General features: G+C 40.0%; 1 pseudogene; it reads right to left on the bottom strand.

Annotated features, from left to right (window-relative positions):
* LOC140332012 (mas-related G-protein coupled receptor member D-like) overlaps positions 1-3,948 on the bottom strand; it is an 18,237-nt pseudogene extending 14,289 nt beyond the window's left edge.
* Positions 3,949-8,672: the final 4,724 nt, after the last annotated feature.

The raw sequence follows: 8,672 nt of genomic DNA, 5'->3' as shown, positions 1-8,672 counted from the left end.
TTTTAATTTTATTAAAAGTATTTTTTTTTTACATGATTGTGTGTTTCAAACATTTTTTATATTCATGATATCTACTAGAACCCTGTTCGGACATATTTCTGTAAGTTACAGGTCTACAATTTAAAAAAAAAAAATTTCATTAAAACCTGTAACGCTTTTGGAACAGAAATCTAGACCTCAGTGTAACGCCCAGGTGGTTAAACATTTTCAAAAAGGTAACATTTGAAAGTAAAATAGTACCCTAGGTAAAATATTTATTTTTACAACGTTAACTCTCCCTATCCAAGATAACCCTAGTTGTTTCCATCGTTGGATATCTACTTTATTGAATTTAACAAAGGCATGTAGTTCATTTTATATTGACTCGCCAGCAAAGATGTAATCTCAATGCCCAAATATGTTAATGATTTCTGACACCAAGTAAAAGGGAAAAATATTTTTCAGTTTTTGTTCTTTTGATCTCAATAGATTCACATTAAGAATCCCTGATTTGGTTAAATAATCTTAAAGTTAGTCAAATAACCAAATTCAGAGAAATCTGACAGTAAATTAGGAAGAGACATATCAGGTTTCTAAATAACAAACAGAATATCATCAGCATATGCAGCTAATTAGTGCTCCGTTTTACCTATCTTAACACCCTGTATATTAATTTTCTGATGTATTGTATTCAAGAAAAGTTCCAAGGATATAACGAAATGTAATGCCGAAAATGGGCAACCTTGTCTGGTCCCATTATATAATTTAAAGGGTACCAACAATATGCCATTTACACAAACACTTGCAGTGGGGCAGGTGTACAAAGCCATTATCCACTTATACATCTTAGGTCCAAGACCCATATGTTTCAAAGTCAAAGATAGGTACAGCCAGTCCACCTGGTCAAACACTTTCTCTGCATCCGTAGAGAGAAAACGCATGGACTGGCTGCATCTCTGCATATAATGCAAAATAGATACAACCCTTTTAGAATTATCTCTTGCTTCTCTCCCTGGGACAAATCCCGCCTGATCTTGATGAACCAATAGGGGAATAAGAGCCTGGATTCTCATGGCTAATACTCAATTCACTCTCAATTCACTCTCATTAATGTCACTTTCTAAATCAAGCAATTTTTTGGATGTTATTTTAGGTGAATTCGCTTTTTTAAGATACATTATTATCTCCTCTTTCCTAGTAGCCTCTGTTTTAAGGGACTCATCTTTCCTCACCTGATAAAGATCTTGATTATATTCCCTAAATACCTAAATAATAATCTTAGAAATATAGGTCCTCGTTTTCTTTTTCCTCTGGGCGTTTGCAAGATATCTACCTGACTTATTCCCCCACTCAAAATCTCTTACTCTAAAAATAGCATACTTAGCTTTTACATCTAATATTTGCTTTAATTGTATTCGTGATTGTGTCAACTGCTTGGCCTGTGTCTTCCACTGCAATTATTATGCACAGATTCCAACTTTGCAATCTGATCTAAACATTCCTTTATTCTTTGATTACTTTCCTTCTTCTTATGTGCCCCATGTGCAATACCTTTACCCCTAATAGTAGCCTTATGTGCTTCCTATATTCCAATATTGCTGGGGCAATTTGATCTGTAACATTCTCCCTAAAAAAATATTCAATTCATTAGAAATATCTGTATCAATATAATTTTTTCTCAATAAGGCTTCATTAAGGCGCCCCCTATAGGTTGGAATTGCTGGGGGCCCCAAACACATTGAGACTTGTACTGCTGCGTGACCAGAGATTGTACATGGACAAATTTCTGCATTAATACATTTTTCCAAGTGGAAGTACTCTATAAAAATCATATCAATACGTGAATATGTATGATGTACAGGGGAATAAAAGGTATAATCTTTTACAGTCGGATGAAAAATCCTCCAAACATCCTTCAGTTGCATATCAAATAATAATTTCTTTAATTTCCGAATTTGTTTAAATGGGAGGCTCAGTTTTCCTGATGAGACATCAAGGATGGGTTCTAACACCATATTAAAATCACCTGCTAATATCAATAGCCCTTCCTGGAACCTTCTCAGGTTACGCAAAGTCTTCAAAAAAATTGTACTTGATGTTTATTAGGGCAGTAAATATTAGCTAGTGTACAAGTCTGCTCAAAGAGCTTTCCCTTTAAAAACTAAAATCTACTATTGAGGTCAGTTAATGGGTGAACTAGATTAAATTGAGTACCCCTATGGAAACCTATCACAACTCCCCTTGATCTATTAGATAAAGAAAAACCATAAAACCATTGAGTATAGTTTCTTGAAAATAATCTGACCTTTAAAAAATAGGGAAGATGCGTTTCTTGTAAAAAATTAATATCCTCTTGCAAAGATTGTAGCTAATTTAGAATCTGCTGCCTCTTACTGGCTGAATTTGCATTTTGCCCTTCACATTATATGTAACCAACCTTGTCTGGCCCCAAGACATAGTAAAAATCAAAAAGGATCAGTCTTGCAACCCTCTCATTGCAGTTAACCTTATACAAATGACATTCCTCATGATAGACAAACAACACATAACAAAACAATTTAACCTAATTAAAGAACATGTTCCCATATTAAATTTTGTGTTGTTCCCCTATCTTAAAACCTTCACTTGTCAAATAAGGTCCCCTATGTGCCCCTAACAATTCAACTAGGGAGATCATGATTGAGCATTTTGCCAAGACGTAACCCCTATATTAATTGGCAAATATACAACCAGCACCTCGGCTCCCACTCACTCCTCCCCCAGCGCATCATAATACTCTCCACTTATACAAAACAGCCCAAACATCATAAAAACAATATTAAAACATTTTCTTAAGCATAAACGCTCATTCTCTATATTAATGAATACTATAGTCTCTATTTTTTATCCTGCCCGCTTGCAATAGTTTCCTTGCCAGGCCGCTTGATGTAACTAATGTGAGCCACGTTGGTCTAACTCTTGCCAACATGTAAGTGCAGGTTTTTATATGCCCAAACCGGCACAAAAAGTCTCCAACTCCTTTGGAAAACGTAATAAATGGGAGTGTCTATCCTTCTTAGCTATCAAACATGCAGGGAAACCCCAACGATAATGAATAGCTGTACCTCTCAATAACTCCAAAAGTGGGAGGACGGCCCTGCGCCTCTCCAGGGTAGCTTTTGTAATTTCAGAAAAGATAAAAATGCATAACCCCCTAAAATCATAACTAGGAAATGCCTTAAGCTTCTCTTGAATTGCAGCTTTATCTGAAAAGTAGTGCAGCTTACAAATGATGTCTCTATGGGAATCAGGTGGAGCAACTGTTGCTTTAGAGACTCTGTATATTCTGTCAAAGCGGAATGGAGCTGTGGGTGGGAATCCCAAGATCTAATTAAATAGGCTCCTTATGGTAGATTCTAGATTATCAGGCCCAATGGTTTCAGGGAAAACCCTGACTTTCACTTTATTCCTCCTTTCCCTATTTTACACATCCTCTAATTTGTATGATAAGCTGTGATACATTTTTGCTGACTTTTGATTCATTTCTGAAGCTCTCATCATTATTTTTTTGTACACCCGATCTATCTTTGGCCTCCTCCACCCTTATCAGGGTATGTGTTAAATCAGAACTTAGAATCAACAACATCCCCTTTGAAATAACTTTTCATCTTAGCAAACATGGAGGATAACTCCACTTTAAAAGGAAGGGAACGTACATAGTGCTCTAAAGAGCTGGGGGGTAATTGCACAGACTCCATCCCTCTCTGCTCACTTAGTAAACCCATTTCCTCCTCTCCTGCTTCCTGCGCAGTACTCACATGTAAACTCTGTCTCATTGCTGCAGAAGCACACTCTGTTCGGTTTAACACCAAGGACTCCTCTTCTGATGCCAAAAATGATCTAATTGTGCCAACTGCAAGATTTTTCTTAGGCTCCTTCCTGCTTTGCTTTTGAACCATATTCCCCGCTCATAGAGAAAGTAGTTCAGGCTGAGCTGTGTGCAGGCTGATCTACATGCTGACCAGGCTGTATGCAGTGCTGGGGTGGAATGTGCGTGGAGCTCCTGTTTACTCACAGTCTTCAGGCGCCATGTTCAAGCCACGCCCCCTAGATGGAACCGACCTATGACCTTCTTGACATGGTTTCTATGTTCATCCAAAGATGAGGAAAAAATCAGAATATCGTCAAGGTAGACTACTACAAACAAGTCAAAAAAATTGCGGAAGATTTACAAAATCTGCAAAATGCTGAAATGTTGCAGGGGGATTGCAGAGCCCAAAGAGCATGAATGCTGTCTTCCATTCACAGATCCTCACTAAATTGTAGGCTCCACGCAGTTTAGTAAAGACCTTGGCTGACCTCAATCAATGGGCCTGATTTATTAAAGCTCCCCATGGTTGGAGAGGATACACTTTCATCAGTAAAGTTGGGTGAGCCAGCAAAACCAGAATAGATTTATTCAAAGTCGTTTGCTATTCGTTAGCAAATGTTTGGAGTCCTAGACCACATCCATTCCAGGTTTGCTGGATCACCCAGCTTCAGTAATAAAAGTGTATCTTCCCCAGCCTTGCGGAGCTTTATTAAATCCGGTCCAATGGCTTCAGGATGTCCAGGTTCTGTGACTTAAAAAAAAGCCCAAATTATCACCCCTCCACCACTGTGTTTGACAGTTGATATGGGGTGATTGTGTTGATATGTTGTGTTTGTTTTTCACAAACATTGTGGTGTGTGGTATGGCTAAACATCTCTGCTTCGGACACATGTCTCCAATGAAAATTGTTTGTTTGGTTCGTTTGGAAAATTGGTTTGTTCAAATGCAGCTAATCTTTTTAGGGAGAATAGGCTTTCTCCTGGCAACCTTTCTATACAAGCCATACTGTTATGTCACGGATATAATTTGTGACAGTTTATGCAAATATTGATGGGATTCAATTTGAAGTGTACAAAGAGAGATAATACAAAGACTTGAATGATTATACTATTTATTAATAAGATAGATAGACAAAACAATGCAATACTGGGTTTTTTAGGGATGTTGTTGACAGTATTACATAGATTGAATTCCAGTTAGGTTGTGACCTAATTTTTAACTGGTGAGTAATGCTCAGCACCTGAAAACTCTTACACCTCAGCAATTATTTTTACTTTTTTTACACTGATTTTAAAAATGCTATTGCCTTCCTTTTTAAATAGAAAATTAATGTTATGTCTTTTTGGAATTATTTTTTATCTGACTGTAGTCCAAAATTTAAGATTAATGTGTTAATGCATTTGGTATACATCATACCATAATCTCTATGTGGAAGTAATTATGTTCCTGGGACTTTTTGCTGCTGACTTATAAAAATACTACCACTGCTCATCTTGTAGCCCAATAATATGCAGAGACTGGTAGTGAGGACAACTTGCTATTACTAATTTCTAAAACAAGGTGGCTTGCATGCAACTTCCCAAATCCCAAATGCATAATTTTGTACAGTTCAATCCTACAAAATGCTTTACATGGTTAACATGGTTACAAATTCCCAAACAGCAATTTACAATTTAATCACATCTACAGTAATGGATATTTATTTAAATAAAATGTTCGAAAAATATTGCAAGGTTTACAACAAAGTCTTTATATAAAATTGTCATACTAATCTAGAACAATGCAATCTGACAACTAAATTTAAAAAAATTGTCAAGTAAATTATGCCAGGGGTCAGCAAACTTTTTTAGCTACTAGGCCATTTTAGGAGGTCAAGGAGGCACACTAGGCCGGACTCTCTCTTGAGTCCTGAGCTGATGGCTTCGCTCCCACCAGGAACGCCCCTGAAGGGAAATCCTCTTCCTCCGCAATGCAAACAGAGAACAGGTAACCCCGCTGAAAGGAAATCTCTCTGCTCCCCAATGCATATGGAGAAGAGGGAATGTCCTCATACCCCAGCGGCAGATGTGTTAACGCCGGCCGCAGTAAATAGGGAAGGGAGGCATAACAAGGAGGCACAAGAGCCGCATGCGGCTCTGGAGCCACAGGTTGTCGACCCCTGCCAGCTGGGATTGGGCCAGATCGGCCTGGGGGGACATTAGGCTGGAACGGACTACTGACTAGGTCGTATTTGCCCCAAAGGCCAGAGTTTGCCTACCCCTAAATTATCCATAAAAGATGGTCATAAGCTTGGTGTGTGTTTCCTTGCAGTGTCCCTAAGGTATACCTGAAAAAAATAAAAACAAGTTAGTTATAGCAGTGCACACAGTGATAAAAGTATTGTGTTATAAAATGAATGCCACCAAAATGCAAAATTACTGCAATGTACAGTACATAATGTGAATTGTATGGCATAGATCTTCAATGTTAAGCTTTTGCCATGTGTTTTGAACTGCACAAGCAGTACGGCAGGTGACCACTAATGGTTGTAACTGATGGGTAAAATCAAGTTTATTTTAAAAATGGTGCCAATATTAACAAATAATGTGAACAAAACTGTGACAATCCAGAAAATAACAAACACCACCAAAAACAACTAACTAAAAAACTTCAAAGAAACAAAGGTACCAACACTGCTAAAGCAGCCCTCCGCAGCCTTCAACTGAAGGCCAACCACCAGTTGAAGAATATATTTCCGACTTCCTCAGATGGAGTTTTGACAGACAATGGAATGATGCCGCTAAAGCACCATATTCGTATTAGGTTCTCTGAGTAGTTGAAGGATAAACTGGCCCAAGTGGGTATTCCAGACTCCCTTAATAATTTGATTAGGCTGGTTACCCAAATCGACAGAAAATTAGAGGAGCACAGTATGGAAAAATTGGTCTACTCTGTCTACAGCCTCCACCTTTAGTTCCCATGCCCACTCCACTTCCTGCCACCCAGGATTGTCAAGAACCTATGCAGTTAGGCCTAGCCAAACCCTCACTGTCTGCAGAAGAACACCAGAGGAGGTTCAAGGATAGCCTCTGCATGTATTGTGGTTCACTTGTCATCTGCTACGAAACTGCCCCTTACAGCCAGCTGGAAAAGGTGAATTGACCCCCTCACCCCTAGCTACTTTAACTCCTCCTTCCTCAGCTCACATCTCTCTCCTCTTGTCCCGCCAGGGCCCCGAAAAAAACATGTGAAACAATTTCTCTCCTCACAACCATCCAACTCAGCCATCATGAATTTTTAGGTTTTGATGTGATTCCTTCTCCACTTTTTCCCATGATCGCCATGGTTGCAGGCCTAAAACCCATGTATCAACTGGGCCACTGAGGAGGTGTCTTTTACTTCTAGTTATTGTCACCTGTCACACATGCATGGTTTGCCTTTATTATGTGTGTCCCTTCTCTCTTCCCCTAGCTTCTGCTTAGTCTCTTGTCTCCTCCCCTCTTCTTCATTCTGTCATCTTCTCTCATCTCAGTTGCATGCTCCTGTTAGCTGCTCACAGCATGATTCTTTGACCTATCCATCTGTTCATCGGTGTATGATCTGCACGGTTTGGAATAAACTTCTTCAAGATCTACAAGGTGTCCTTTGGATTGAGTCACTGTCAGCCAATTCACCTAAGACTGCAGTTATAGCCATCTCATCACAACTGTACGTTTTCAGAGATCACACTGTAAGTGCTTATACTGGAGAGGCAGAACATCACCAGTTCTGTTTTCTAAACTCAGAACCTCTATTGTGCTTGGACACAGAGAAGAAATGGTTCGCCCCCCCCCCGTTTATCGTGATTACCTGGATGACCCCTGACAAAAGGGGGGCTGATGCTCATTGCATTTATGACTGACCATTTGAACTCTTGCCTGGGACAGAGATTCTATTTGGTCGGATTTATCCCCTCTCAGAACCTGAACTTGTTACCCTTAAGGAGTATAATAAAGAAACCTAAAGAAGGGATTAATCTGACCCTCCACTTTACCTGCTGGGGCAGGTATACTTTTTGGTACCCTCCATCCTTGATCACCATCAATAATCACTATCCCCTTCACTCACTCCGGAACCCATACATAGTCCAGACCTCAACCCAATCAACATATTGTGGGTAGGACCTAAGGAGAGCTGTGCATAAAGCAACATTGTAAAGAAGAAAAAATCTTATCAAGATATTGGCACTAGGTGTAATGCGCCTGGGCACACAAACCAAAATCAACGCCAGATATCCTTTAATCACGTTTTATTATTGTCATAAAACACGACAAGGGTTAAGTCCGAAGCAAAGCAAAGTACAGGAGGGTAATCAAAGGCAGGTCAGGAACAGTCCGAGGTCAGGGCAGGCAGCAGACAAGAATGGTCATTAACAATCCGAGGTCAGGGCAGGCAGAGTTCAGACAAGAATCAGGTTTCGGACCAGGTCACTATGGAAATGACAAATGGGTTAAGCATAAACCAACACAAGGACGCACCCAAGCACACTGTGTTCACAGAGGCTTATAGCAGGCAATGGTGGTCAGGACAGGTTCTCCTTAAATGGCCAGAGTGACCAATGACCTTGCACCACCTGGCGCCATTTGATTGGAGGGCGACTGAATCCCCTGCAGCCGATTGGCCGCAGGGAATTCAAACTAACTATCTCCCACCCCTCGGCGAGGTAGCCGAGTGCCACGCCCTCCGGGGGTACAAGAGGCACGCATGGTAGCACACACACTTCTTCCCACAGCAACCCTAGGACGTGCACTACTTTGCACATCCAAAGGATTGCTAAGAACAGGAGTTTCTGTAACCACGTCCATAGAGATGCAAGGGATGCCTC

Source organism: Pyxicephalus adspersus, chromosome 5 (assembly GCF_032062135.1).
Source record: "Pyxicephalus adspersus chromosome 5, UCB_Pads_2.0, whole genome shotgun sequence".
NCBI classification, from domain to species: Eukaryota; Metazoa; Chordata; class Amphibia; order Anura; family Pyxicephalidae; genus Pyxicephalus; species Pyxicephalus adspersus.
Note: the sequence above shows the minus strand (reverse complement) of the source record. Positions and strands in the feature narration are given on the sequence as shown.